The following is a 26,147-nucleotide window of genomic DNA, read 5'->3' on the forward strand; positions in this document are numbered from 1 at the left end:
CTCAACATGCTCAATGTGTAAACGTTTGAATCCTCAAAATACTCATTTATGCAACTATAAGATATATGTGCTACTCATTAATCAACAAAAGTTTAAACAAACCAGATAACGAATCATGCATACCTATTCGAACGTTCGAAAATCAATCCTCATATTGATGATATATCAGTCCACATATTATATTAACATGATTAACCAAAATTTCGTCACGGAAAGAGGCGGCGGAGATCATGCTGTCGTTTTCTTTGACGTTTTTCATGTTTTGCAAATAAAACTTGTTTTCGAATCTATCCATAACAAGAACACAGAGTACTAAAACAATAAAGTTTGCAAAAAATACAGCCGCCCACGTAGGGACTCGAACCCTAGACCCTCAGATTAAAAGTCTGATGCTCTACCGACTGAGCTACGCAGGCTACATAGAGAACTCTCTCAAATTTTGCACATTTATAATTAACAGTTTCTCTCAAAACTTTTTGTTATACCACATAATAGTTGTTATAAAAGACCAGATTTATTTTACAAGTCTACCTAAGACGATTCTATTGTTTTATTTGACCCGTTTGCATCGAAATTAAAAGAAAATCAAAACTTATGATCGATGCTTTTCTATATAAATACCATGCAGCTGTGTCCATCGTCAGCTGCTACTAAAATTGCAATCAGACGACATTTTAGAGTCGTTCAAACTTAGGTATAGGAACCACACATATAACATGTATAAACAAATGATGTCTAGAGCAGAAATGATCAATCCACCTCAAAGGAGCAAAAATTACAATCGCCCACGTAGGGACTCGAACCCTAGACCCTCAGATTAAAAGTCTGATGCTCTACCGACTGAGCTACGCAGGCTGACGATATTGACTGGAAAACAATATAGTTTATACCTTTCATTTAGCATATAAATAATGTACGGTACAACTTCGTTAACAGAGTCAATCCAAATTTATATAGAAATTTTAAGACAGAGCAACTTAATTAGAACTGTTCTGCTCTCCACTTGCTTTATGCTATAGACTTCTTATCACTTATACTAAGTTTTCACTATATGTACACAAGGAAATCCCTTAATTGCTATTATTATTCTGGGAAACGTACGTAAGTTTGCCTAGCCGGAAACAAAGAACACTAAATCAAACTTCTCTTGGTTAAAATTTGCAGATCAAGTACTTAACATTCGTGAAAAAAAAAGTCTTGAAGATTTTGGTTTTTAGCGGGGATATCGTTTTCTGATGCAATGCTTGTGATTGGTTGCACTCTATATAGTTAAAAGTCATAACTGTATCTCATGAGCAGAGTGGCGCAGTGGAAGCGTGCTGGGCCCATAACCCAGAGGTCCGTGGATCGAAACCACGCTCTGCTAATAATTTTTTCTCATTGACGAAAATCTTTTTTGAGGTGACTGTCAGAAAATGATGACAAACGATAATAAAGTCAAAATAAAGTTGATTGAAAAACTCTATCCAGAAAAATCAACTAATTCAGTATGAAAAATTTCATACGTATGTCATTAAAGTTGGTGAAATCCCTCAACATGCTCAATGTGTAAACGTTTGAATCCTCAAAATACTCATTTATGCAACTATAAGATATATGTGCTACTCATTAATCAACAAAAGTTTAAACAAACCAGATAACGAATCATGCATACCTATTCGAACGTTCGAAAATCAATCCTCATATTGATGATATATCAGTCCACATATTATATTAACATGATTAACCAAAATTTCGTCACGGAAAGAGGCGGCGGAGATCATGCTGTCGTTTTCTTTGACGTTTTTCATGTTTTGCAAATAAAACTTGTTTTCGAATCTATCCATAACAAGAACACAGAGTACTAAAACAATAAAGTTTGCAAAAAATACAGCCGCCCACGTAGGGACTCGAACCCTAGACCCTCAGATTAAAAGTCTGATGCTCTACCGACTGAGCTACGCAGGCTACATAGAGAACTCTCTCAAATTTTGCACATTTATAATTAACAGTTTCTCTCAAAACTTTTTGTTATACCACATAATAGTTGTTATAAAAGACCAGATTTATTTTACAAGTCTACCTAAGACGATTCTATTGTTTTATTTGACCCGTTTGCATCGAAATTAAAAGAAAATCAAAACTTATGATCGATGCTTTTCTATATAAATACCATGCAGCTGTGTCCATCGTCAGCTGCTACTAAAATTGCAATCAGACGACATTTTAGAGTCGTTCAAACTTAGGTATAGGAACCACACATATAACATGTATAAACAAATGATGTCTAGAGCAGAAATGATCAATCCACCTCAAAGGAGCAAAAATTACAATCGCCCACGTAGGGACTCGAACCCTAGACCCTCAGATTAAAAGTCTGATGCTCTACCGACTGAGCTACGCAGGCTGACGATATTGACTGGAAAACAATATAGTTTATACCTTTCATTTAGCATATAAATAATGTACGGTACAACTTCGTTAACAGAGTCAATCCAAATTCATATAGAAATTTTAAGACAGAGCAACTTAATTAGAACTGTTCTGCTCTCCACTTGCTTTATGCTATAGACTTCTTATCACTTATACTAAGTTTTCACTATATGTACACAAGGAAATCCCTTAATTGCTATTATTATTCTGGGAAACGTACGTAAGTTTGCCTAGCCGGAAACAAAGAACACTAAATCAAACTTCTCTTGGTTAAAATTTGCAGATCAAGTACTTAACATTCGTGAAAAAAAAAGTCTTGAAGATTTTGGTTTTTAGCGGGGATATCGTTTTCTGATGCAATGCTTGTGATTGGTTGCACTCTATATAGTTAAAAGTCATAACTGTATCTCATGAGCAGAGTGGCGCAGTGGAAGCGTGCTGGGCCCATAACCCAGAGGTCCGTGGATCGAAACCACGCTCTGCTAATAATTTTTTCTCATTGACGAAAATCTTTTTTGAGGTGACTGTCAGAAAATGATGACAAACGATAATAAAGTCAAAATAAAGTTGATTGAAAAACTCTATCCAGAAAAATCAACTAATTCAGTATGAAAAATTTCATACGTATGTCATTAAAGTTGGTGAAATCCCTCAACATGCTCAATGTGTAAACGTTTGAATCCTCAAAATACTCATTTATGCAACTATAAGATATATGTGCTACTCATTAATCAACAAAAGTTTAAACAAACCAGATAACGAATCATGCATACCTATTCGAACGTTCGAAAATCAATCCTCATATTGATGATATATCAGTCCACATATTATATTAACATGATTAACCAAAATTTCGTCACGGAAAGAGGCGGCGGAGATCATGCTGTCGTTTTCTTTGACGTTTTTCATGTTTTGCAAATAAAACTTGTTTTCGAATCTATCCATAACAAGAACACAGAGTACTAAAACAATAAAGTTTGCAAAAAATACAGCCGCCCACGTAGGGACTCGAACCCTAGACCCTCAGATTAAAAGTCTGATGCTCTACCGACTGAGCTACGCAGGCTACATAGAGAACTCTCTCAAATTTTGCACATTTATAATTAACAGTTTCTCTCAAAACTTTTTGTTATACCACATAATAGTTGTTATAAAAGACCAGATTTATTTTACAAGTCTACCTAAGACGATTCTATTGTTTTATTTGACCCGTTTGCATCGAAATTAAAAGAAAATCAAAACTTATGATCGATGCTTTTCTATATAAATACCATGCAGCTGTGTCCATCGTCAGCTGCTACTAAAATTGCAATCAGACGACATTTTAGAGTCGTTCAAACTTAGGTATAGGAACCACACATATAACATGTATAAACAAATGATGTCTAGAGCAGAAATGATCAATCCACCTCAAAGGAGCAAAAATTACAATCGCCCACGTAGGGACTCGAACCCTAGACCCTCAGATTAAAAGTCTGATGCTCTACCGACTGAGCTACGCAGGCTGACGATATTGACTGGAAAACAATATAGTTTATACCTTTCATTTAGCATATAAATAATGTACGGTACAACTTCGTTAACAGAGTCAATCCAAATTTATATAGAAATTTTAAGACAGAGCAACTTAATTAGAACTGTTCTGCTCTCCACTTGCTTTATGCTATAGACTTCTTATCACTTATACTAAGTTTTCACTATATGTACACAAGGAAATCCCTTAATTGCTATTATTATTCTGGGAAACGTACGTAAGTTTGCCTAGCCGGAAACAAAGAACACTAAATCAAACTTCTCTTGGTTAAAATTTGCAGATCAAGTACTTAACATTCGTGAAAAAAAAAGTCTTGAAGATTTTGGTTTTTAGCGGGGATATCGTTTTCTGATGCAATGCTTGTGATTGGTTGCACTCTATATAGTTAAAAGTCATAACTGTATCTCATGAGCAGAGTGGCGCAGTGGAAGCGTGCTGGGCCCATAACCCAGAGGTCCGTGGATCGAAACCACGCTCTGCTAATAATTTTTTCTCATTGACGAAAATCTTTTTTGAGGTGACTGTCAGAAAATGATGACAAACGATAATAAAGTCAAAATAAAGTTGATTGAAAAACTCTATCCAGAAAAATCAACTAATTCAGTATGAAAAATTTCATACGTATGTCATTAAAGTTGGTGAAATCCCTCAACATGCTCAATGTGTAAACGTTTGAATCCTCAAAATACTCATTTATGCAACTATAAGATATATGTGCTACTCATTAATCAACAAAAGTTTAAACAAACCAGATAACGAATCATGCATACCTATTCGAACGTTCGAAAATCAATCCTCATATTGATGATATATCAGTCCACATATTATATTAACATGATTAACCAAAATTTCGTCACGGAAAGAGGCGGCGGAGATCATGCTGTCGTTTTCTTTGACGTTTTTCATGTTTTGCAAATAAAACTTGTTTTCGAATCTATCCATAACAAGAACACAGAGTACTAAAACAATAAAGTTTGCAAAAAATACAGCCGCCCACGTAGGGACTCGAACCCTAGACCCTCAGATTAAAAGTCTGATGCTCTACCGACTGAGCTACGCAGGCTACATAGAGAACTCTCTCAAATTTTGCACATTTATAATTAACAGTTTCTCTCAAAACTTTTTGTTATACCACATAATAGTTGTTATAAAAGACCAGATTTATTTTACAAGTCTACCTAAGACGATTCTATTGTTTTATTTGACCCGTTTGCATCGAAATTAAAAGAAAATCAAAACTTATGATCGATGCTTTTCTATATAAATACCATGCAGCTGTGTCCATCGTCAGCTGCTACTAAAATTGCAATCAGACGACATTTTAGAGTCGTTCAAACTTAGGTATAGGAACCACACATATAACATGTATAAACAAATGATGTCTAGAGCAGAAATGATCAATCCACCTCAAAGGAGCAAAAATTACAATCGCCCACGTAGGGACTCGAACCCTAGACCCTCAGATTAAAAGTCTGATGCTCTACCGACTGAGCTACGCAGGCTGACGATATTGACTGGAAAACAATATAGTTTATACCTTTCATTTAGCATATAAATAATGTACGGTACAACTTCGTTAACAGAGTCAATCCAAATTTATATAGAAATTTTAAGACAGAGCAACTTAATTAGAACTGTTCTGCTCTCCACTTGCTTTATGCTATAGACTTCTTATCACTTATACTAAGTTTTCACTATATGTACACAAGGAAATCCCTTAATTGCTATTATTATTCTGGGAAACGTACGTAAGTTTGCCTAGCCGGAAACAAAGAACACTAAATCAAACTTCTCTTGGTTAAAATTTGCAGATCAAGTACTTAACATTCGTGAAAAAAAAAGTCTTGAAGATTTTGGTTTTTAGCGGGGATATCGTTTTCTGATGCAATGCTTGTGATTGGTTGCACTCTATATAGTTAAAAGTCATAACTGTATCTCATGAGCAGAGTGGCGCAGTGGAAGCGTGCTGGGCCCATAACCCAGAGGTCCGTGGATCGAAACCACGCTCTGCTAATAATTTTTTCTCATTGACGAAAATCTTTTTTGAGGTGACTGTCAGAAAATGATGACAAACGATAATAAAGTCAAAATAAAGTTGATTGAAAAACTCTATCCAGAAAAATCAACTAATTCAGTATGAAAAATTTCATACGTATGTCATTAAAGTTGGTGAAATCCCTCAACATGCTCAATGTGTAAACGTTTGAATCCTCAAAATACTCATTTATGCAACTATAAGATATATGTGCTACTCATTAATCAACAAAAGTTTAAACAAACCAGATAACGAATCATGCATACCTATTCGAACGTTCGAAAATCAATCCTCATATTGATGATATATCAGTCCACATATTATATTAACATGATTAACCAAAATTTCGTCACGGAAAGAGGCGGCGGAGATCATGCTGTCGTTTTCTTTGACGTTTTTCATGTTTTGCAAATAAAACTTGTTTTCGAATCTATCCATAACAAGAACACAGAGTACTAAAACAATAAAGTTTGCAAAAAATACAGCCGCCCACGTAGGGACTCGAACCCTAGACCCTCAGATTAAAAGTCTGATGCTCTACCGACTGAGCTACGCAGGCTACATAGAGAACTCTCTCAAATTTTGCACATTTATAATTAACAGTTTCTCTCAAAACTTTTTGTTATACCACATAATAGTTGTTATAAAAGACCAGATTTATTTTACAAGTCTACCTAAGACGATTCTATTGTTTTATTTGACCCGTTTGCATCGAAATTAAAAGAAAATCAAAACTTATGATCGATGCTTTTCTATATAAATACCATGCAGCTGTGTCCATCGTCAGCTGCTACTAAAATTGCAATCAGACGACATTTTAGAGTCGTTCAAACTTAGGTATAGGAACCACACATATAACATGTATAAACAAATGATGTCTAGAGCAGAAATGATCAATCCACCTCAAAGGAGCAAAAATTACAATCGCCCACGTAGGGACTCGAACCCTAGACCCTCAGATTAAAAGTCTGATGCTCTACCGACTGAGCTACGCAGGCTGACGATATTGACTGGAAAACAATATAGTTTATACCTTTCATTTAGCATATAAATAATGTACGGTACAACTTCGTTAACAGAGTCAATCCAAATTTATATAGAAATTTTAAGACAGAGCAACTTAATTAGAACTGTTCTGCTCTCCACTTGCTTTATGCTATAGACTTCTTATCACTTATACTAAGTTTTCACTATATGTACACAAGGAAATCCCTTAATTGCTATTATTATTCTGGGAAACGTACGTAAGTTTGCCTAGCCGGAAACAAAGAACACTAAATCAAACTTCTCTTGGTTAAAATTTGCAGATCAAGTACTTAACATTCGTGAAAAAAAAAGTCTTGAAGATTTTGGTTTTTAGCGGGGATATCGTTTTCTGATGCAATGCTTGTGATTGGTTGCACTCTATATAGTTAAAAGTCATAACTGTATCTCATGAGCAGAGTGGCGCAGTGGAAGCGTGCTGGGCCCATAACCCAGAGGTCCGTGGATCGAAACCACGCTCTGCTAATAATTTTTTCTCATTGACGAAAATCTTTTTTGAGGTGACTGTCAGAAAATGATGACAAACGATAATAAAGTCAAAATAAAGTTGATTGAAAAACTCTATCCAGAAAAATCAACTAATTCAGTATGAAAAATTTCATACGTATGTCATTAAAGTTGGTGAAATCCCTCAACATGCTCAATGTGTAAACGTTTGAATCCTCAAAATACTCATTTATGCAACTATAAGATATATGTGCTACTCATTAATCAACAAAAGTTTAAACAAACCAGATAACGAATCATGCATACCTATTCGAACGTTCGAAAATCAATCCTCATATTGATGATATATCAGTCCACATATTATATTAACATGATTAACCAAAATTTCGTCACGGAAAGAGGCGGCGGAGATCATGCTGTCGTTTTCTTTGACGTTTTTCATGTTTTGCAAATAAAACTTGTTTTCGAATCTATCCATAACAAGAACACAGAGTACTAAAACAATAAAGTTTGCAAAAAATACAGCCGCCCACGTAGGGACTCGAACCCTAGACCCTCAGATTAAAAGTCTGATGCTCTACCGACTGAGCTACGCAGGCTACATAGAGAACTCTCTCAAATTTTGCACATTTATAATTAACAGTTTCTCTCAAAACTTTTTGTTATACCACATAATAGTTGTTATAAAAGACCAGATTTATTTTACAAGTCTACCTAAGACGATTCTATTGTTTTATTTGACCCGTTTGCATCGAAATTAAAAGAAAATCAAAACTTATGATCGATGCTTTTCTATATAAATACCATGCAGCTGTGTCCATCGTCAGCTGCTACTAAAATTGCAATCAGACGACATTTTAGAGTCGTTCAAACTTAGGTATAGGAACCACACATATAACATGTATAAACAAATGATGTCTAGAGCAGAAATGATCAATCCACCTCAAAGGAGCAAAAATTACAATCGCCCACGTAGGGACTCCAACCCTAGACCCTCAGATTAAAAGTCTGATGCTCTACCGACTGAGCTACGCAGGCTGACGATATTGACTGGAAAACAATATAGTTTATACCTTTCATTTAGCATATAAATAATGTACGGTACAACTTCGTTAACAGAGTCAATCCAAATTTATATAGAAATTTTAAGACAGAGCAACTTAATTAGAACTGTTCTGCTCTCCACTTGCTTTATGCTATAGACTTCTTATCACTTATACTAAGTTTTCACTATATGTACACAAGGAAATCCCTTAATTGCTATTATTATTCTGGGAAACGTACGTAAGTTTGCCTAGCCGGAAACAAAGAACACTAAATCAAACTTCTCTTGGTTAAAATTTGCAGATCAAGTACTTAACATTCGTGAAAAAAAAAGTCTTGAAGATTTTGGTTTTTAGCGGGGATATCGTTTTCTGATGCAATGCTTGTGATTGGTTGCACTCTATATAGTTAAAAGTCATAACTGTATCTCATGAGCAGAGTGGCGCAGTGGAAGCGTGCTGGGCCCATAACCCAGAGGTCCGTGGATCGAAACCACGCTCTGCTAATAATTTTTTCTCATTGACGAAAATCTTTTTTGAGGTGACTGTCAGAAAATGATGACAAACGATAATAAAGTCAAAATAAAGTTGATTGAAAAACTCTATCCAGAAAAATCAACTAATTCAGTATGAAAAATTTCATACGTATGTCATTAAAGTTGGTGAAATCCCTCAACATGCTCAATGTGTAAACGTTTGAATCCTCAAAATACTCATTTATGCAACTATAAGATATATGTGCTACTCATTAATCAACAAAAGTTTAAACAAACCAGATAACGAATCATGCATACCTATTCGAACGTTCGAAAATCAATCCTCATATTGATGATATATCAGTCCACATATTATATTAACATGATTAACCAAAATTTCGTCACGGAAAGAGGCGGCGGAGATCATGCTGTCGTTTTCTTTGACGTTTTTCATGTTTTGCAAATAAAACTTGTTTTCGAATCTATCCATAACAAGAACACAGAGTACTAAAACAATAAAGTTTGCAAAAAATACAGCCGCCCACGTAGGGACTCGAACCCTAGACCCTCAGATTAAAAGTCTGATGCTCTACCGACTGAGCTACGCAGGCTACATAGAGAACTCTCTCAAATTTTGCACATTTATAATTAACAGTTTCTCTCAAAACTTTTTGTTATACCACATAATAGTTGTTATAAAAGACCAGATTTATTTTACAAGTCTACCTAAGACGATTCTATTGTTTTATTTGACCCGTTTGCATCGAAATTAAAAGAAAATCAAAACTTATGATCGATGCTTTTCTATATAAATACCATGCAGCTGTGTCCATCGTCAGCTGCTACTAAAATTGCAATCAGACGACATTTTAGAGTCGTTCAAACTTAGGTATAGGAACCACACATATAACATGTATAAACAAATGATGTCTAGAGCAGAAATGATCAATCCACCTCAAAGGAGCAAAAATTACAATCGCCCACGTAGGGACTCGAACCCTAGACCCTCAGATTAAAAGTCTGATGCTCTACCGACTGAGCTACGCAGGCTGACGATATTGACTGGAAAACAATATAGTTTATACCTTTCATTTAGCATATAAATAATGTACGGTACAACTTCGTTAACAGAGTCAATCCAAATTTATATAGAAATTTTAAGACAGAGCAACTTAATTAGAACTGTTCTGCTCTCCACTTGCTTTATGCTATAGACTTCTTATCACTTATACTAAGTTTTCACTATATGTACACAAGGAAATCCCTTAATTGCTATTATTATTCTGGGAAACGTACGTAAGTTTGCCTAGCCGGAAACAAAGAACACTAAATCAAACTTCTCTTGGTTAAAATTTGCAGATCAAGTACTTAACATTCGTGAAAAAAAAAGTCTTGAAGATTTTGGTTTTTAGCGGGGATATCGTTTTCTGATGCAATGCTTGTGATTGGTTGCACTCTATATAGTTAAAAGTCATAACTGTATCTCATGAGCAGAGTGGCGCAGTGGAAGCGTGCTGGGCCCATAACCCAGAGGTCCGTGGATCGAAACCACGCTCTGCTAATAATTTTTTCTCATTGACGAAAATCTTTTTTGAGGTGACTGTCAGAAAATGATGACAAACGATAATAAAGTCAAAATAAAGTTGATTGAAAAACTCTATCCAGAAAAATCAACTAATTCAGTATGAAAAATTTCATACGTATGTCATTAAAGTTGGTGAAATCCCTCAACATGCTCAATGTGTAAACGTTTGAATCCTCAAAATACTCATTTATGCAACTATAAGATATATGTGCTACTCATTAATCAACAAAAGTTTAAACAAACCAGATAACGAATCATGCATACCTATTCGAACGTTCGAAAATCAATCCTCATATTGATGATATATCAGTCCACATATTATATTAACATGATTAACCAAAATTTCGTCACGGAAAGAGGCGGCGGAGATCATGCTGTCGTTTTCTTTGACGTTTTTCATGTTTTGCAAATAAAACTTGTTTTCGAATCTATCCATAACAAGAACACAGAGTACTAAAACAATAAAGTTTGCAAAAAATACAGCCGCCCACGTAGGGACTCGAACCCTAGACCCTCAGATTAAAAGTCTGATGCTCTACCGACTGAGCTACGCAGGCTACATAGAGAACTCTCTCAAATTTTGCACATTTATAATTAACAGTTTCTCTCAAAACTTTTTGTTATACCACATAATAGTTGTTATAAAAGACCAGATTTATTTTACAAGTCTACCTAAGACGATTCTATTGTTTTATTTGACCCGTTTGCATCGAAATTAAAAGAAAATCAAAACTTATGATCGATGCTTTTCTATATAAATACCATGCAGCTGTGTCCATCGTCAGCTGCTACTAAAATTGCAATCAGACGACATTTTAGAGTCGTTCAAACTTAGGTATAGGAACCACACATATAACATGTATAAACAAATGATGTCTAGAGCAGAAATGATCAATCCACCTCAAAGGAGCAAAAATTACAATCGCCCACGTAGGGACTCGAACCCTAGACCCTCAGATTAAAAGTCTGATGCTCTACCGACTGAGCTACGCAGGCTGACGATATTGACTGGAAAACAATATAGTTTATACCTTTCATTTAGCATATAAATAATGTACGGTACAACTTCGTTAACAGAGTCAATCCAAATTTATATAGAAATTTTAAGACAGAGCAACTTAATTAGAACTGTTCTGCTCTCCACTTGCTTTATGCTATAGACTTCTTATCACTTATACTAAGTTTTCACTATATGTACACAAGGAAATCCCTTAATTGCTATTATTATTCTGGGAAACGTACGTAAGTTTGCCTAGCCGGAAACAAAGAACACTAAATCAAACTTCTCTTGGTTAAAATTTGCAGATCAAGTACTTAACATTCGTGAAAAAAAAAGTCTTGAAGATTTTGGTTTTTAGCGGGGATATCGTTTTCTGATGCAATGCTTGTGATTGGTTGCACTCTATATAGTTAAAAGTCATAACTGTATCTCATGAGCAGAGTGGCGCAGTGGAAGCGTGCTGGGCCCATAACCCAGAGGTCCGTGGATCGAAACCACGCTCTGCTAATAATTTTTTCTCATTGACGAAAATCTTTTTTGAGGTGACTGTCAGAAAATGATGACAAACGATAATAAAGTCAAAATAAAGTTGATTGAAAAACTCTATCCAGAAAAATCAACTAATTCAGTATGAAAAATTTCATACGTATGTCATTAAAGTTGGTGAAATCCCTCAACATGCTCAATGTGTAAACGTTTGAATCCTCAAAATACTCATTTATGCAACTATAAGATATATGTGCTACTCATTAATCAACAAAAGTTTAAACAAACCAGATAACGAATCATGCATACCTATTCGAACGTTCGAAAATCAATCCTCATATTGATGATATATCAGTCCACATATTATATTAACATGATTAACCAAAATTTCGTCACGGAAAGAGGCGGCGGAGATCATGCTGTCGTTTTCTTTGACGTTTTTCATGTTTTGCAAATAAAACTTGTTTTCGAATCTATCCATAACAAGAACACAGAGTACTAAAACAATAAAGTTTGCAAAAAATACAGCCGCCCACGTAGGGACTCGAACCCTAGACCCTCAGATTAAAAGTCTGATGCTCTACCGACTGAGCTACGCAGGCTACATAGAGAACTCTCTCAAATTTTGCACATTTATAATTAACAGTTTCTCTCAAAACTTTTTGTTATACCACATAATAGTTGTTATAAAAGACCAGATTTATTTTACAAGTCTACCTAAGACGATTCTATTGTTTTATTTGACCCGTTTGCATCGAAATTAAAAGAAAATCAAAACTTATGATCGATGCTTTTCTATATAAATACCATGCAGCTGTGTCCATCGTCAGCTGCTACTAAAATTGCAATCAGACGACATTTTAGAGTCGTTCAAACTTAGGTATAGGAACCACACATATAACATGTATAAACAAATGATGTCTAGAGCAGAAATGATCAATCCACCTCAAAGGAGCAAAAATTACAATCGCCCACGTAGGGACTCCAACCCTAGACCCTCAGATTAAAAGTCTGATGCTCTACCGACTGAGCTACGCAGGCTGACGATATTGACTGGAAAACAATATAGTTTATACCTTTCATTTAGCATATAAATAATGTACGGTACAACTTCGTTAACAGAGTCAATCCAAATTTATATAGAAATTTTAAGACAGAGCAACTTAATTAGAACTGTTCTGCTCTCCACTTGCTTTATGCTATAGACTTCTTATCACTTATACTAAGTTTTCACTATATGTACACAAGGAAATCCCTTAATTGCTATTATTATTCTGGGAAACGTACGTAAGTTTGCCTAGCCGGAAACAAAGAACACTAAATCAAACTTCTCTTGGTTAAAATTTGCAGATCAAGTACTTAACATTCGTGAAAAAAAAAGTCTTGAAGATTTTGGTTTTTAGCGGGGATATCGTTTTCTGATGCAATGCTTGTGATTGGTTGCACTCTATATAGTTAAAAGTCATAACTGTATCTCATGAGCAGAGTGGCGCAGTGGAAGCGTGCTGGGCCCATAACCCAGAGGTCCGTGGATCGAAACCACGCTCTGCTAATAATTTTTTCTCATTGACGAAAATCTTTTTTGAGGTGACTGTCAGAAAATGATGACAAACGATAATAAAGTCAAAATAAAGTTGATTGAAAAACTCTATCCAGAAAAATCAACTAATTCAGTATGAAAAATTTCATACGTATGTCATTAAAGTTGGTGAAATCCCTCAACATGCTCAATGTGTAAACGTTTGAATCCTCAAAATACTCATTTATGCAACTATAAGATATATGTGCTACTCATTAATCAACAAAAGTTTAAACAAACCAGATAACGAATCATGCATACCTATTCGAACGTTCGAAAATCAATCCTCATATTGATGATATATCAGTCCACATATTATATTAACATGATTAACCAAAATTTCGTCACGGAAAGAGGCGGCGGAGATCATGCTGTCGTTTTCTTTGACGTTTTTCATGTTTTGCAAATAAAACTTGTTTTCGAATCTATCCATAACAAGAACACAGAGTACTAAAACAATAAAGTTTGCAAAAAATACAGCCGCCCACGTAGGGACTCGAACCCTAGACCCTCAGATTAAAAGTCTGATGCTCTACCGACTGAGCTACGCAGGCTACATAGAGAACTCTCTCAAATTTTGCACATTTATAATTAACAGTTTCTCTCAAAACTTTTTGTTATACCACATAATAGTTGTTATAAAAGACCAGATTTATTTTACAAGTCTACCTAAGACGATTCTATTGTTTTATTTGACCCGTTTGCATCGAAATTAAAAGAAAATCAAAACTTATGATCGATGCTTTTCTATATAAATACCATGCAGCTGTGTCCATCGTCAGCTGCTACTAAAATTGCAATCAGACGACATTTTAGAGTCGTTCAAACTTAGGTATAGGAACCACACATATAACATGTATAAACAAATGATGTCTAGAGCAGAAATGATCAATCCACCTCAAAGGAGCAAAAATTACAATCGCCCACGTAGGGACTCGAACCCTAGACCCTCAGATTAAAAGTCTGATGCTCTACCGACTGAGCTACGCAGGCTGACGATATTGACTGGAAAACAATATAGTTTATACCTTTCATTTAGCATATAAATAATGTACGGTACAACTTCGTTAACAGAGTCAATCCAAATTTATATAGAAATTTTAAGACAGAGCAACTTAATTAGAACTGTTCTGCTCTCCACTTGCTTTATGCTATAGACTTCTTATCACTTATACTAAGTTTTCACTATATGTACACAAGGAAATCCCTTAATTGCTATTATTATTCTGGGAAACGTACGTAAGTTTGCCTAGCCGGAAACAAAGAACACTAAATCAAACTTCTCTTGGTTAAAATTTGCAGATCAAGTACTTAACATTCGTGAAAAAAAAAGTCTTGAAGATTTTGGTTTTTAGCGGGGATATCGTTTTCTGATGCAATGCTTGTGATTGGTTGCACTCTATATAGTTAAAAGTCATAACTGTATCTCATGAGCAGAGTGGCGCAGTGGAAGCGTGCTGGGCCCATAACCCAGAGGTCCGTGGATCGAAACCACGCTCTGCTAATAATTTTTTCTCATTGACGAAAATCTTTTTTGAGGTGACTGTCAGAAAATGATGACAAACGATAATAAAGTCAAAATAAAGTTGATTGAAAAACTCTATCCAGAAAAATCAACTAATTCAGTATGAAAAATTTCATACGTATGTCATTAAAGTTGGTGAAATCCCTCAACATGCTCAATGTGTAAACGTTTGAATCCTCAAAATACTCATTTATGCAACTATAAGATATATGTGCTACTCATTAATCAACAAAAGTTTAAACAAACCAGATAACGAATCATGCATACCTATTCGAACGTTCGAAAATCAATCCTCATATTGATGATATATCAGTCCACATATTATATTAACATGATTAACCAAAATTTCGTCACGGAAAGAGGCGGCGGAGATCATGCTGTCGTTTTCTTTGACGTTTTTCATGTTTTGCAAATAAAACTTGTTTTCGAATCTATCCATAACAAGAACACAGAGTACTAAAACAATAAAGTTTGCAAAAAATACAGCCGCCCACGTAGGGACTCGAACCCTAGACCCTCAGATTAAAAGTCTGATGCTCTACCGACTGAGCTACGCAGGCTACATAGAGAACTCTCTCAAATTTTGCACATTTATAATTAACAGTTTCTCTCAAAACTTTTTGTTATACCACATAATAGTTGTTATAAAAGACCAGATTTATTTTACAAGTCTACCTAAGACGATTCTATTGTTTTATTTGACCCGTTTGCATCGAAATTAAAAGAAAATCAAAACTTATGATCGATGCTTTTCTATATAAATACCATGCAGCTGTGTCCATCGTCAGCTGCTACTAAAATTGCAATCAGACGACATTTTAGAGTCGTTCAAACTTAGGTATAGGAACCACACATATAACATGTATAAACAAATGATGTCTAGAGCAGAAATGATCAATCCACCTCAAAGGAGCAAAAATTACAATCGCCCACGTAGGGACTCGAACCCTAGACCCTCAGATTAAAAGTCTGATGCTCTACCGACTGAGCTACGCAGGCTGACGATATTGACTGGAAAACAATATAGTTTATACCTTTCATTTAGCATATAAATAATGTACGGTACAACTTCGTTAACAGAGTCAATCCAAATTTATATAGAAATTTTAAGACAGAGCAACTTAATTAGAACTGTTCTGCTCTCCACTTGCTTTATGCTATAGACTTCTTATCACTTATACTAAGTTTTCACTATATGTACACAAGGAAATCCCTTAATTGCTATTATTATTCTGGGAAACGTACGTAAGTTTGCCTAGCCGGAAACAAAGAACACTAAATCAAACTTCTCTTGGTTAAAATTTGCAGATCAAGTACTTAACATTCGTGAAAAAAAAAGTCTTGAAGATTTTGGTTTTTAGCGGGGATATCGTTTTCTGATGCAATGCTTGTGATTGGTTGCACTCTATATAGTTAAAAGTCATAACTGTATCTCATGAGCAGAGTGGCGCAGTGGAAGCGTGCTGGGCCCATAACCCAGAGGTCCGTGGATCGAAACCACGCTCTGCTAATAATTTTTTCTCATTGACGAAAATCTTTTTTGAGGTGACTGTCAGAAAATGATGACAAACGATAATAAAGTCAAAATAAAGTTGATTGAAAAACTCTATCCAGAAAAATCAACTAATTCAGTATGAAAAATTTCATACGTATGTCATTAAAGTTGGTGAAATCCCTCAACATGCTCAATGTGTAAACGTTTGAATCCTCAAAATACTCATTTATGCAACTATAAGATATATGTGCTACTCATTAATCAACAAAAGTTTAAACAAACCAGATAACGAATCATGCATACCTATTCGAACGTTCGAAAATCAATCCTCATATTGATGATATATCAGTCCACATATTATATTAACATGATTAACCAAAATTTCGTCACGGAAAGAGGCGGCGGAGATCATGCTGTCGTTTTCTTTGACGTTTTTCATGTTTTGCAAATAAAACTTGTTTTCGAATCTATCCATAACAAGAACACAGAGTACTAAAACAATAAAGTTTGCAAAAAATACAGCCGCCCACGTAGGGACTCGAACCCTAGACCCTCAGATTAAAAGTCTGATGCTCTACCGACTGAGCTACGCAGGCTACATAGAGAACTCTCTCAAATTTTGCACATTTATAATTAACAGTTTCTCTCAAAACTTTTTGTTATACCACATAATAGTTGTTATAAAAGACCAGATTTATTTTACAAGTCTACCTAAGACGATTCTATTGTTTTATTTGACCCGTTTGCATCGAAATTAAAAGAAAATCAAAACTTATGATCGATGCTTTTCTATATAAATACCATGCAGCTGTGTCCATCGTCAGCTGCTACTAAAATTGCAATCAGACGACATTTTAGAGTCGTTCAAACTTAGGTATAGGAACCACACATATAACATGTATAAACAAATGATGTCTAGAGCAGAAATGATCAATCCACCTCAAAGGAGCAAAAATTACAATCGCCCACGTAGGGACTCGAACCCTAGACCCTCAGATTAAAAGTCTGATGCTCTACCGACTGAGCTACGCAGGCTGACGATATTGACTGGAAAACAATATAGTTTATACCTTTCATTTAGCATATAAATAATGTACGGTACAACTTCGTTAACAGAGTCAATCCAAATTTATATAGAAATTTTAAGACAGAGCAACTTAATTAGAACTGTTCTGCTCTCCACTTGCTTTATGCTATAGACTTCTTATCACTTATACTAAGTTTTCACTATATGTACACAAGGAAATCCCTTAATTGCTATTATTATTCTGGGAAACGTACGTAAGTTTGCCTAGCCGGAAACAAAGAACACTAAATCAAACTTCTCTTGGTTAAAATTTGCAGATCAAGTACTTAACATTCGTGAAAAAAAAAGTCTTGAAGATTTTGGTTTTTAGCGGGGATATCGTTTTCTGATGCAATGCTTGTGATTGGTTGCACTCTATATAGTTAAAAGTCATAACTGTATCTCATGAGCAGAGTGGCGCAGTGGAAGCGTGCTGGGCCCATAACCCAGAGGTCCGTGGATCGAAACCACGCTCTGCTAATAATTTTTTCTCATTGACGAAAATCTTTTTTGAGGTGACTGTCAGAAAATGATGACAAACGATAATAAAGTCAAAATAAAGTTGATTGAAAAACTCTATCCAGAAAAATCAACTAATTCAGTATGAAAAATTTCATACGTATGTCATTAAAGTTGGTGAAATCCCTCAACATGCTCAATGTGTAAACGTTTGAATCCTCAAAATACTCATTTATGCAACTATAAGATATATGTGCTACTCATTAATCAACAAAAGTTTAAACAAACCAGATAACGAATCATGCATACCTATTCGAACGTTCGAAAATCAATCCTCATATTGATGATATATCAGTCCACATATTATATTAACATGATTAACCAAAATTTCGTCACGGAAAGAGGCGGCGGAGATCATGCTGTCGTTTTCTTTGACGTTTTTCATGTTTTGCAAATAAAACTTGTTTTCGAATCTATCCATAACAAGAACACAGAGTACTAAAACAATAAAGTTTGCAAAAAATACAGCCGCCCACGTAGGGACTCGAACCCTAGACCCTCAGATTAAAAGTCTGATGCTCTACCGACTGAGCTACGCAGGCTACATAGAGAACTCTCTCAAATTTTGCACATTTATAATTAACAGTTTCTCTCAAAACTTTTTGTTATACCACATAATAGTTGTTATAAAAGACCAGATTTATTTTACAAGTCTACCTAAGACGATTCTATTGTTTTATTTGACCCGTTTGCATCGAAATTAAAAGAAAATCAAAACTTATGATCGATGCTTTTCTATATAAATACCATGCAGCTGTGTCCATCGTCAGCTGCTACTAAAATTGCAATCAGACGACATTTTAGAGTCGTTCAAACTTAGGTATAGGAACCACACATATAACATGTATAAACAAATGATGTCTAGAGCAGAAATGATCAATCCACCTCAAAGGAGCAAAAATTACAATCGCCCACGTAGGGACTCGAACCCTAGACCCTCAGATTAAAAGTCTGATGCTCTACCGACTGAGCTACGCAGGCTGACGATATTGACTGGAAAACAATATAGTTTATACCTTTCATTTAGCATATAAATAATGTACGGTACAACTTCGTTAACAGAGTCAATCCAAATTTATATAGAAATTTTAAGACAGAGCAACTTAATTAGAACTGTTCTGCTCTCCACTTGCTTTATGCTATAGACTTCTTATCACTTATACTAAGTTTTCACTATATGTACACAAGGAAATCCCTTAATTGCTATTATTATTCTGGGAAACGTACGTAAGTTTGCCTAGCCGGAAACAAAGAACACTAAATCAAACTTCTCTTGGTTAAAATTTGCAGATCAAGTACTTAACATTCGTGAAAAAAAAAGTCTTGAAGATTTTGGTTTTTAGCGGGGATATCGTTTTCTGATGCAATGCTTGTGATTGGTTGCACTCTATATAGTTAAAAGTCATAACTGTATCTCATGAGCAGAGTGGCGCAGTGGAAGCGTGCTGGGCCCATAACCCAGAGGTCCGTGGATCGAAACCACGCTCTGCTAATAATTTTTTCTCATTGACGAAAATCTTTTTTGAGGTGACTGTCAGAAAATGATGACAAACGATAATAAAGTCAAAATAAAGTTGATTGAAAAACTCTATCCAGAAAAATCAACTAATTCAGTATGAAAAATTTCATACGTATGTCATTAAAGTTGGTGAAATCCCTCAACATGCTCAATGTGTAAACGTTTGAATCCTCAAAATACTCATTTATGCAACTATAAGATATATGTGCTACTCATTAATCAACAAAAGTTTAAACAAACCAGATAACGAATCATGCATACCTATTCGAACGTTCGAAAATCAATCCTCATATTGATGATATATCAGTCCACATATTATATTAACATGATTAACCAAAATTTCGTCACGGAAAGAGGCGGCGGAGATCATGCTGTCGTTTTCTTTGACGTTTTTCATGTTTTGCAAATAAAACTTGTTTTCGAATCTATCCATAACAAGAACACAGAGTACTAAAACAATAAAGTTTGCAAAAAATACAGCCGCCCACGTAGGGACTCGAACCCTAGACCCTCAGATTAAAAGTCTGATGCTCTACCGACTGAGCTACGCAGGCTACATAGAGAACTCTCTCAAATTTTGCACATTTATAATTAACAGTTTCTCTCAAAACTTTTTGTTATACCACATAATAGTTGTTATAAAAGACCAGATTTATTTTACAAGTCTACCTAAGACGATTCTATTGTTTTATTTGACCCGTTTGCATCGAAATTAAAAGAAAATCAAAACTTATGATCGATGCTTTTCTATATAAATACCATGCAGCTGTGTCCATCGTCAGCTGCTACTAAAATTGCAATCAGACGACATTTTAGAGTCGTTCAAACTTAGGTATAGGAACCACACATATAACATGTATAAACAAATGATGTCTAGAGCAGAAATGATCAATCCACCTCAAAGGAGCAAAAATTACAATCGCCCACGTAGGGACTCGAACCCTAGACCCTCAGATTAAAAGTCTGATGCTCTACCGACTGAGCTACGCAGGCTGACGATATTGACTGGAAAACAATATAGTTTATACCTTTCATTTAGCATATAAATAATGTACGGTACAACTTCGTTAACAGAGTCAATCCAAATTTATATAGAAATTTTAAGACAGAGCAACTTAATTAGAACTGTTCTGCTCTCCACTTGCTTTATGCTATAGACTTCTTATCACTTATACTAAGTTTTCACTATATGTACACAAGGAAATCCCTTAATTGCTATTATTATTCTGGGAAACGTACGTAAGTTTGCCTAGCCGGAAACAAAGAACACTAAATCAAACTTCTCTTGGTTAAAATTTGCAGATCAAGTACTTAACATTCGTGAAAAAAAAAGTCTTGAAGATTTTGGTTTTTAGCGGGGATATCGTTTTCTGATGCAATGCTTGTGATTGGTTGCACTCTATATAGTTAAAAGTCATAACTGTATCTCATGAGCAGAGTGGCGCAGTGGAAGCGTGCTGGGCCCATAACCCAGAGGTCCGTGGATCGAAACCACGCTCTGCTAATAATTTTTTCTCATTGACGAAAATCTTTTTTGAGGTGACTGTCAGAAAATGATGACAAACGATAATAAAGTCAAAATAAAGTTGATTGAAAAACTCTATCCAGAAAAATCAACTAATTCAGTATGAAAAATTTCATACGTATGTCATTAAAGTTGGTGAAATCCCTCAACATGCTCAATGTGTAAACGTTTGAATCCTCAAAATACTCATTTATGCAACTATAAGATATATGTGCTACTCATTAATCAACAAAAGTTTAAACAAACCAGATAACGAATCATGCATACCTATTCGAACGTTCGAAAATCAATCCTCATATTGATGATATATCAGTCCACATATTATATTAACATGATTAACCAAAATTTCGTCACGGAAAGAGGCGGCGGAGATCATGCTGTCGTTTTCTTTGACGTTTTTCATGTTTTGCAAATAAAACTTGTTTTCGAATCTATCCATAACAAGAACACAGAGTACTAAAACAATAAAGTTTGCAAAAAATACAGCCGCCCACGTAGGGACTCGAACCCTAGACCCTCAGATTAAAAGTCTGATGCTCTACCGACTGAGCTACGCAGGCTACATAAAGAACTCTCTCAAATTTTGCACATTTATAATTAACAGTTTCTCTCAAAACTTTTTGTTATACCACATAATAGTTGTTATAAAAGACCAGATTTATTTTACAAGTCTACCTAAGACGATTCTATTGTTTTATTTGACCCGTTTGCATCGAAATTAAAAGAAAATCAAAACTTATGATCGATGCTTTTCTATATAAATACCATGCAGCTGTGTCCATCGTCAGCTGCTACTAAAATTGCAATCAGACGACATTTTAGAGTCGTTCAAACTTAGGTATAGGAACCACACATATAACATGTATAAACAAATGATGTCTAGAGCAGAAATGATCAATCCACCTCAAAGGAGCAAAAATTACAATCGCCCACGTAGGGACTCGAACCCTAGACCCTCAGATTAAAAGTCTGATGCTCTACCGACTGAGCTACGCAGGCTGACGATATTGACTGGAAAACAATATAGTTTATACCTTTCATTTAGCATATAAATAATGTACGGTACAACTTCGTTAACAGAGTCAATCCAAATTTATATAGAAATTTTAAGACAGAGCAACTTAATTAGAACTGTTCTGCTCTCCACTTGCTTTATGCTATAGACTTCTTATCACTTATACTAAGTTTTCACTATATGTACACAAGGAAATCCCTTAATTGCTATTATTATTCTGGGAAACGTACGTAAGTTTGCCTAGCCGGAAACAAAGAACACTAAATCAAACTTCTCTTGGTTAAAATTTGCAGATCAAGTACTTAACATTCGTGAAAAAAAAAGTCTTGAAGATTTTGGTTTTTAGCGGGGATATCGTTTTCTGATGCAATGCTTGTGATTGGTTGCACTCTATATAGTTAAAAGTCATAACTGTATCTCATGAGCAGAGTGGCGCAGTGGAAGCGTGCTGGGCCCATAACCCAGAGGTCCGTGGATCGAAACCACGCTCTGCTAATAATTTTTTCTCATTGACGAAAATCTTTTTTGAGGTGACTGTCAGAAAATGATGACAAACGATAATAAAGTCAAAATAAAGTTGATTGAAAAACTCTATCCAGAAAAATCAACTAATTCAGTATGAAAAATTTCATACGTATGTCATTAAAGTTGGTGAAATCCCTCAACATGCTCAATGTGTAAACGTTTGAATCCTCAAAATACTCATTTATGCAACTATAAGATATATGTGCTACTCATTAATCAACAAAAGTTTAAACAAACCAGATAACGAATCATGCATACCTATTCGAACGTTCGAAAATCAATCCTCATATTGATGATATATCAGTCCACATATTATATTAACATGATTAACCAAAATTTCGTCACGGAAAGAGGCGGCGGAGATCATGCTGTCGTTTTCTTTGACGTTTTTCATGTTTTGCAAATAAAACTTGTTTTCGAATCTATCCATAACAAGAACACAGAGTACTAAAACAATAAAGTTTGCAAAAAATACAGCCGCCCACGTAGGGACTCGAACCCTAGACCCTCAGATTAAAAGTCTGATGCTCTACCGACTGAGCTACGCAGGCTACATAGAGAACTCTCTCAAATTTTGCACATTTATAATTAACAGTTTCTCTCAAAACTTTTTGTTATACCACATAATAGTTGTTATAAAAGACCAGATTTATTTTACAAGTCTACCTAAGACGATTCTATTGTTTTATTTGACCCGTTTGCATCGAAATTAAAAGAAAATCAAAACTTATGATCGATGCTTTTCTATATAAATACCATGCAGCTGTGTCCATCGTCAGCTGCTACTAAAATTGCAATCAGACGACATTTTAGAGTCGTTCAAACTTAGGTATAGGAACCACACATATAACATGTATAAACAAATGATGTCTAGAGCAGAAATGATCAATCCACCTCAAAGGAGCAAAAATTACAATCGCCCACGTAGGGACTCGAACCCTAGACCCTCAGATTAAAAGTCTGATGCTCTACCGACTGAGCTACGCAGGCTGACGATATTGACTGGAAAACAATATAGTTTATACCTTTCATTTAGCATATAAATAATGTACGGTACAACTTCGTTAACAGAGTCAATCCAAATTTATATAGAAATTTTAAGACAGAGCAACTTAATTAGAACTGTTCTGCTCTCCACTTGCTTTATGCTATAGACTTCTTATCACTTATACTAAGTTTTCACTATATGTACACAAGGAAATCCCTTAATTGCTATTATTATTCTGGGAAACGTACGTAAGTTTGCCTAGCCGGAAACAAAGAACACTAAATCAAACTTCTCTTGGTTAAAATTTGCAGATCAAGTACTTAACATTCGTGAAAAAAAAAGTCTTGAAGATTTTGGTTTTTAGCGGGGATATCGTTTTCTGATGCAATGCTTGTGATTGGTTGCACTCTATATAGTTAAAAGTCATAACTGTATCTCATGAGCAGAGTGGCGCAGTGGAAGCGTGCTGGGCCCATAACCCAGAGGTCCGTGGATCGAAACCACGCTCTGCTAATAATTTTTTCTCATTGACGAAAATCTTTTTTGAGGTGACTGTCAGAAAATGATGACAAACGATAATAAAGTCAAAATAAAGTTGATTGAAAAACTCTATCCAGAAAAATCAACTAATTCAGTATGAAAAATTTCATACGTATGTCATTAAAGTTGGTGAAATCCCTCAACATGCTCAATGTGTAAACGTTTGAATCCTCAAAATACTCATTTATGCAACTATAAGATATATGTGCTACTCATTAATCAACAAAAGTTTAAACAAACCAGATAACGAATCATGCATACCTATTCGAACGTTCGAAAATCAATCCTCATATTGATGATATATCAGTCCACATATTATATTAACATGATTAACCAAAATTTCGTCACGGAAAGAGGCGGCGGAGATCATGCTGTCGTTTTCTTTGACGTTTTTCATGTTTTGCAAATAAAACTTGTTTTCGAATCTATCCATAACAAGAACACAGAGTACTAAAACAATAAAGTTTGCAAAAAATACAGCCGCCCACGTAGGGACTCGAACCCTAGACCCTCAGATTAAAAGTCTGATGCTCTACCGACTGAGCTACGCAGGCTACATAGAGAACTCTCTCAAATTTTGCACATTTATAATTAACAGTTTCTCTCAAAACTTTTTGTTATACCACATAATAGTTGTTATAAAAGACCAGATTTATTTTACAAGTCTACCTAAGACGATTCTATTGTTTTATTTGACCCGTTTGCATCGAAATTAAAAGAAAATCAAAACTTATGATCGATGCTTTTCTATATAAATACCATGCAGCTGTGTCCATCGTCAGCTGCTACTAAAATTGCAATCAGACGACATTTTAGAGTCGTTCAAACTTAGGTATAGGAACCACACATATAACATGTATAAACAAATGATGTCTAGAGCAGAAATGATCAATCCACCTCAAAGGAGCAAAAATTACAATCGCCCACGTAGGGACTCGAACCCTAGACCCTCAGATTAAAAGTCTGATGCTCTACCGACTGAGCTACGCAGGCTGACGATATTGACTGGAAAACAATATAGTTTATACCTTTCATTTAGCATATAAATAATGTACGGTACAACTTCGTTAACAGAGTCAATCCAAATTTATATAGAAATTTTAAGACAGAGCAACTTAATTAGAACTGTTCTGCTCTCCACTTGCTTTATGCTATAGACTTCTTATCACTTATACTAAGTTTTCACTATATGTACACAAGGAAATCCCTTAATTGCTATTATTATTCTGGGAAACGTACGTAAGTTTGCCTAGCCGGAAACAAAGAACACTAAATCAAACTTCTCTTGGTTAAAATTTGCAGATCAAGTACTTAACATTCGTGAAAAAAAAAGTCTTGAAGATTTTGGTTTTTAGCGGGGATATCGTTTTCTGATGCAATGCTTGTGATTGGTTGCACTCTATATAGTTAAAAGTCATAACTGTATCTCATGAGCAGAGTGGCGCAGTGGAAGCGTGCTGGGCCCATAACCCAGAGGTCCGTGGATCGAAACCACGCTCTGCTAATAATTTTTTCTCATTGACGAAAATCTTTTTTGAGGTGACTGTCAGAAAATGATGACAAACGATAATAAAGTCAAAATAAAGTTGATTGAAAAACTCTATCCAGAAAAATCAACTAATTCAGTATGAAAAATTTCATACGTATGTCATTAAAGTTGGTGAAATCCCTCAACATGCTCAATGTGTAAACGTTTGAATCCTCAAAATACTCATTTATGCAACTATAAGATATATGTGCTACTCATTAATCAACAAAAGTTTAAACAAACCAGATAACGAATCATGCA

General features: G+C 35.1%; 43 non-coding genes across 43 annotated transcripts; 9 read left to right on the top strand and 34 right to left on the bottom strand.

The window, feature by feature from the left end:
* Nucleotides 1-343: 343 nt before the first annotated feature.
* Nucleotides 344-416, bottom strand: Trnak-uuu (transfer RNA lysine (anticodon UUU)). Its single transcript has one exon. It is a non-coding gene; the product is annotated as a tRNA-Lys (tRNA).
* A 366-nt stretch (nucleotides 417-782) lies between these two features.
* Trnak-uuu (transfer RNA lysine (anticodon UUU)) lies at nucleotides 783-855 on the bottom strand. Its single transcript has one exon. It is a non-coding gene; the product is annotated as a tRNA-Lys (tRNA).
* Nucleotides 856-1,874: 1,019 nt separating this feature from the next.
* On the bottom strand, nucleotides 1,875-1,947 carry Trnak-uuu (transfer RNA lysine (anticodon UUU)). The gene has a single exon. It is a non-coding gene; the product is annotated as a tRNA-Lys (tRNA).
* Nucleotides 1,948-2,313: 366 nt separating this feature from the next.
* Trnak-uuu (transfer RNA lysine (anticodon UUU)) lies at nucleotides 2,314-2,386 on the bottom strand. Its single transcript has one exon. It is a non-coding gene; the product is annotated as a tRNA-Lys (tRNA).
* A 1,019-nt stretch (nucleotides 2,387-3,405) lies between these two features.
* On the bottom strand, nucleotides 3,406-3,478 carry Trnak-uuu (transfer RNA lysine (anticodon UUU)). Its single transcript has one exon. It is a non-coding gene; the product is annotated as a tRNA-Lys (tRNA).
* Nucleotides 3,479-3,844: 366 nt separating this feature from the next.
* Nucleotides 3,845-3,917, bottom strand: Trnak-uuu (transfer RNA lysine (anticodon UUU)). Its single transcript has one exon. It is a non-coding gene; the product is annotated as a tRNA-Lys (tRNA).
* A 1,019-nt stretch (nucleotides 3,918-4,936) lies between these two features.
* On the bottom strand, nucleotides 4,937-5,009 carry Trnak-uuu (transfer RNA lysine (anticodon UUU)). The gene has a single exon. It is a non-coding gene; the product is annotated as a tRNA-Lys (tRNA).
* A 366-nt stretch (nucleotides 5,010-5,375) lies between these two features.
* On the bottom strand, nucleotides 5,376-5,448 carry Trnak-uuu (transfer RNA lysine (anticodon UUU)). The gene has a single exon. It is a non-coding gene; the product is annotated as a tRNA-Lys (tRNA).
* A 1,019-nt stretch (nucleotides 5,449-6,467) lies between these two features.
* On the bottom strand, nucleotides 6,468-6,540 carry Trnak-uuu (transfer RNA lysine (anticodon UUU)). Its single transcript has one exon. It is a non-coding gene; the product is annotated as a tRNA-Lys (tRNA).
* Nucleotides 6,541-6,906: 366 nt separating this feature from the next.
* Nucleotides 6,907-6,979, bottom strand: Trnak-uuu (transfer RNA lysine (anticodon UUU)). Its single transcript has one exon. It is a non-coding gene; the product is annotated as a tRNA-Lys (tRNA).
* A 1,019-nt stretch (nucleotides 6,980-7,998) lies between these two features.
* On the bottom strand, nucleotides 7,999-8,071 carry Trnak-uuu (transfer RNA lysine (anticodon UUU)). The gene has a single exon. It is a non-coding gene; the product is annotated as a tRNA-Lys (tRNA).
* A 366-nt stretch (nucleotides 8,072-8,437) lies between these two features.
* Trnak-uuu (transfer RNA lysine (anticodon UUU)) lies at nucleotides 8,438-8,510 on the bottom strand. Its single transcript has one exon. It is a non-coding gene; the product is annotated as a tRNA-Lys (tRNA).
* Nucleotides 8,511-9,529: 1,019 nt separating this feature from the next.
* Trnak-uuu (transfer RNA lysine (anticodon UUU)) lies at nucleotides 9,530-9,602 on the bottom strand. The gene has a single exon. It is a non-coding gene; the product is annotated as a tRNA-Lys (tRNA).
* A 366-nt stretch (nucleotides 9,603-9,968) lies between these two features.
* On the bottom strand, nucleotides 9,969-10,041 carry Trnak-uuu (transfer RNA lysine (anticodon UUU)). The gene has a single exon. It is a non-coding gene; the product is annotated as a tRNA-Lys (tRNA).
* Nucleotides 10,042-11,060: 1,019 nt separating this feature from the next.
* On the bottom strand, nucleotides 11,061-11,133 carry Trnak-uuu (transfer RNA lysine (anticodon UUU)). Its single transcript has one exon. It is a non-coding gene; the product is annotated as a tRNA-Lys (tRNA).
* A 366-nt stretch (nucleotides 11,134-11,499) lies between these two features.
* On the bottom strand, nucleotides 11,500-11,572 carry Trnak-uuu (transfer RNA lysine (anticodon UUU)). The gene has a single exon. It is a non-coding gene; the product is annotated as a tRNA-Lys (tRNA).
* Nucleotides 11,573-12,591: 1,019 nt separating this feature from the next.
* Trnak-uuu (transfer RNA lysine (anticodon UUU)) lies at nucleotides 12,592-12,664 on the bottom strand. The gene has a single exon. It is a non-coding gene; the product is annotated as a tRNA-Lys (tRNA).
* Nucleotides 12,665-13,030: 366 nt separating this feature from the next.
* On the bottom strand, nucleotides 13,031-13,103 carry Trnak-uuu (transfer RNA lysine (anticodon UUU)). The gene has a single exon. It is a non-coding gene; the product is annotated as a tRNA-Lys (tRNA).
* A 439-nt stretch (nucleotides 13,104-13,542) lies between these two features.
* Trnam-cau (transfer RNA methionine (anticodon CAU)) lies at nucleotides 13,543-13,614 on the top strand. Its single transcript has one exon. It is a non-coding gene; the product is annotated as a tRNA-Met (tRNA).
* A 508-nt stretch (nucleotides 13,615-14,122) lies between these two features.
* On the bottom strand, nucleotides 14,123-14,195 carry Trnak-uuu (transfer RNA lysine (anticodon UUU)). The gene has a single exon. It is a non-coding gene; the product is annotated as a tRNA-Lys (tRNA).
* Nucleotides 14,196-14,561: 366 nt separating this feature from the next.
* Trnak-uuu (transfer RNA lysine (anticodon UUU)) lies at nucleotides 14,562-14,634 on the bottom strand. Its single transcript has one exon. It is a non-coding gene; the product is annotated as a tRNA-Lys (tRNA).
* A 439-nt stretch (nucleotides 14,635-15,073) lies between these two features.
* On the top strand, nucleotides 15,074-15,145 carry Trnam-cau (transfer RNA methionine (anticodon CAU)). Its single transcript has one exon. It is a non-coding gene; the product is annotated as a tRNA-Met (tRNA).
* A 508-nt stretch (nucleotides 15,146-15,653) lies between these two features.
* Trnak-uuu (transfer RNA lysine (anticodon UUU)) lies at nucleotides 15,654-15,726 on the bottom strand. The gene has a single exon. It is a non-coding gene; the product is annotated as a tRNA-Lys (tRNA).
* Nucleotides 15,727-16,092: 366 nt separating this feature from the next.
* On the bottom strand, nucleotides 16,093-16,165 carry Trnak-uuu (transfer RNA lysine (anticodon UUU)). Its single transcript has one exon. It is a non-coding gene; the product is annotated as a tRNA-Lys (tRNA).
* A 439-nt stretch (nucleotides 16,166-16,604) lies between these two features.
* On the top strand, nucleotides 16,605-16,676 carry Trnam-cau (transfer RNA methionine (anticodon CAU)). Its single transcript has one exon. It is a non-coding gene; the product is annotated as a tRNA-Met (tRNA).
* Nucleotides 16,677-17,184: 508 nt separating this feature from the next.
* Nucleotides 17,185-17,257, bottom strand: Trnak-uuu (transfer RNA lysine (anticodon UUU)). Its single transcript has one exon. It is a non-coding gene; the product is annotated as a tRNA-Lys (tRNA).
* Nucleotides 17,258-17,623: 366 nt separating this feature from the next.
* On the bottom strand, nucleotides 17,624-17,696 carry Trnak-uuu (transfer RNA lysine (anticodon UUU)). Its single transcript has one exon. It is a non-coding gene; the product is annotated as a tRNA-Lys (tRNA).
* Nucleotides 17,697-18,135: 439 nt separating this feature from the next.
* Nucleotides 18,136-18,207, top strand: Trnam-cau (transfer RNA methionine (anticodon CAU)). Its single transcript has one exon. It is a non-coding gene; the product is annotated as a tRNA-Met (tRNA).
* Nucleotides 18,208-18,715: 508 nt separating this feature from the next.
* Nucleotides 18,716-18,788, bottom strand: Trnak-uuu (transfer RNA lysine (anticodon UUU)). The gene has a single exon. It is a non-coding gene; the product is annotated as a tRNA-Lys (tRNA).
* A 366-nt stretch (nucleotides 18,789-19,154) lies between these two features.
* On the bottom strand, nucleotides 19,155-19,227 carry Trnak-uuu (transfer RNA lysine (anticodon UUU)). The gene has a single exon. It is a non-coding gene; the product is annotated as a tRNA-Lys (tRNA).
* A 439-nt stretch (nucleotides 19,228-19,666) lies between these two features.
* Trnam-cau (transfer RNA methionine (anticodon CAU)) lies at nucleotides 19,667-19,738 on the top strand. The gene has a single exon. It is a non-coding gene; the product is annotated as a tRNA-Met (tRNA).
* Nucleotides 19,739-20,246: 508 nt separating this feature from the next.
* Nucleotides 20,247-20,319, bottom strand: Trnak-uuu (transfer RNA lysine (anticodon UUU)). The gene has a single exon. It is a non-coding gene; the product is annotated as a tRNA-Lys (tRNA).
* Nucleotides 20,320-20,685: 366 nt separating this feature from the next.
* Nucleotides 20,686-20,758, bottom strand: Trnak-uuu (transfer RNA lysine (anticodon UUU)). Its single transcript has one exon. It is a non-coding gene; the product is annotated as a tRNA-Lys (tRNA).
* Nucleotides 20,759-21,197: 439 nt separating this feature from the next.
* Nucleotides 21,198-21,269, top strand: Trnam-cau (transfer RNA methionine (anticodon CAU)). Its single transcript has one exon. It is a non-coding gene; the product is annotated as a tRNA-Met (tRNA).
* A 508-nt stretch (nucleotides 21,270-21,777) lies between these two features.
* On the bottom strand, nucleotides 21,778-21,850 carry Trnak-uuu (transfer RNA lysine (anticodon UUU)). The gene has a single exon. It is a non-coding gene; the product is annotated as a tRNA-Lys (tRNA).
* Nucleotides 21,851-22,216: 366 nt separating this feature from the next.
* Trnak-uuu (transfer RNA lysine (anticodon UUU)) lies at nucleotides 22,217-22,289 on the bottom strand. The gene has a single exon. It is a non-coding gene; the product is annotated as a tRNA-Lys (tRNA).
* A 439-nt stretch (nucleotides 22,290-22,728) lies between these two features.
* On the top strand, nucleotides 22,729-22,800 carry Trnam-cau (transfer RNA methionine (anticodon CAU)). Its single transcript has one exon. It is a non-coding gene; the product is annotated as a tRNA-Met (tRNA).
* Nucleotides 22,801-23,308: 508 nt separating this feature from the next.
* On the bottom strand, nucleotides 23,309-23,381 carry Trnak-uuu (transfer RNA lysine (anticodon UUU)). The gene has a single exon. It is a non-coding gene; the product is annotated as a tRNA-Lys (tRNA).
* A 366-nt stretch (nucleotides 23,382-23,747) lies between these two features.
* On the bottom strand, nucleotides 23,748-23,820 carry Trnak-uuu (transfer RNA lysine (anticodon UUU)). The gene has a single exon. It is a non-coding gene; the product is annotated as a tRNA-Lys (tRNA).
* A 439-nt stretch (nucleotides 23,821-24,259) lies between these two features.
* On the top strand, nucleotides 24,260-24,331 carry Trnam-cau (transfer RNA methionine (anticodon CAU)). The gene has a single exon. It is a non-coding gene; the product is annotated as a tRNA-Met (tRNA).
* Nucleotides 24,332-24,839: 508 nt separating this feature from the next.
* Nucleotides 24,840-24,912, bottom strand: Trnak-uuu (transfer RNA lysine (anticodon UUU)). The gene has a single exon. It is a non-coding gene; the product is annotated as a tRNA-Lys (tRNA).
* A 366-nt stretch (nucleotides 24,913-25,278) lies between these two features.
* Trnak-uuu (transfer RNA lysine (anticodon UUU)) lies at nucleotides 25,279-25,351 on the bottom strand. The gene has a single exon. It is a non-coding gene; the product is annotated as a tRNA-Lys (tRNA).
* Nucleotides 25,352-25,790: 439 nt separating this feature from the next.
* Trnam-cau (transfer RNA methionine (anticodon CAU)) lies at nucleotides 25,791-25,862 on the top strand. The gene has a single exon. It is a non-coding gene; the product is annotated as a tRNA-Met (tRNA).
* The last annotated feature ends 285 nt before the right edge of the window (nucleotides 25,863-26,147 follow it).

This window comes from Mytilus galloprovincialis, chromosome 10, assembly GCF_965363235.1.
Source record: "Mytilus galloprovincialis chromosome 10, xbMytGall1.hap1.1, whole genome shotgun sequence".
Lineage (NCBI taxonomy): Eukaryota > Metazoa > Mollusca > Bivalvia > Mytilida > Mytilidae > Mytilus > Mytilus galloprovincialis.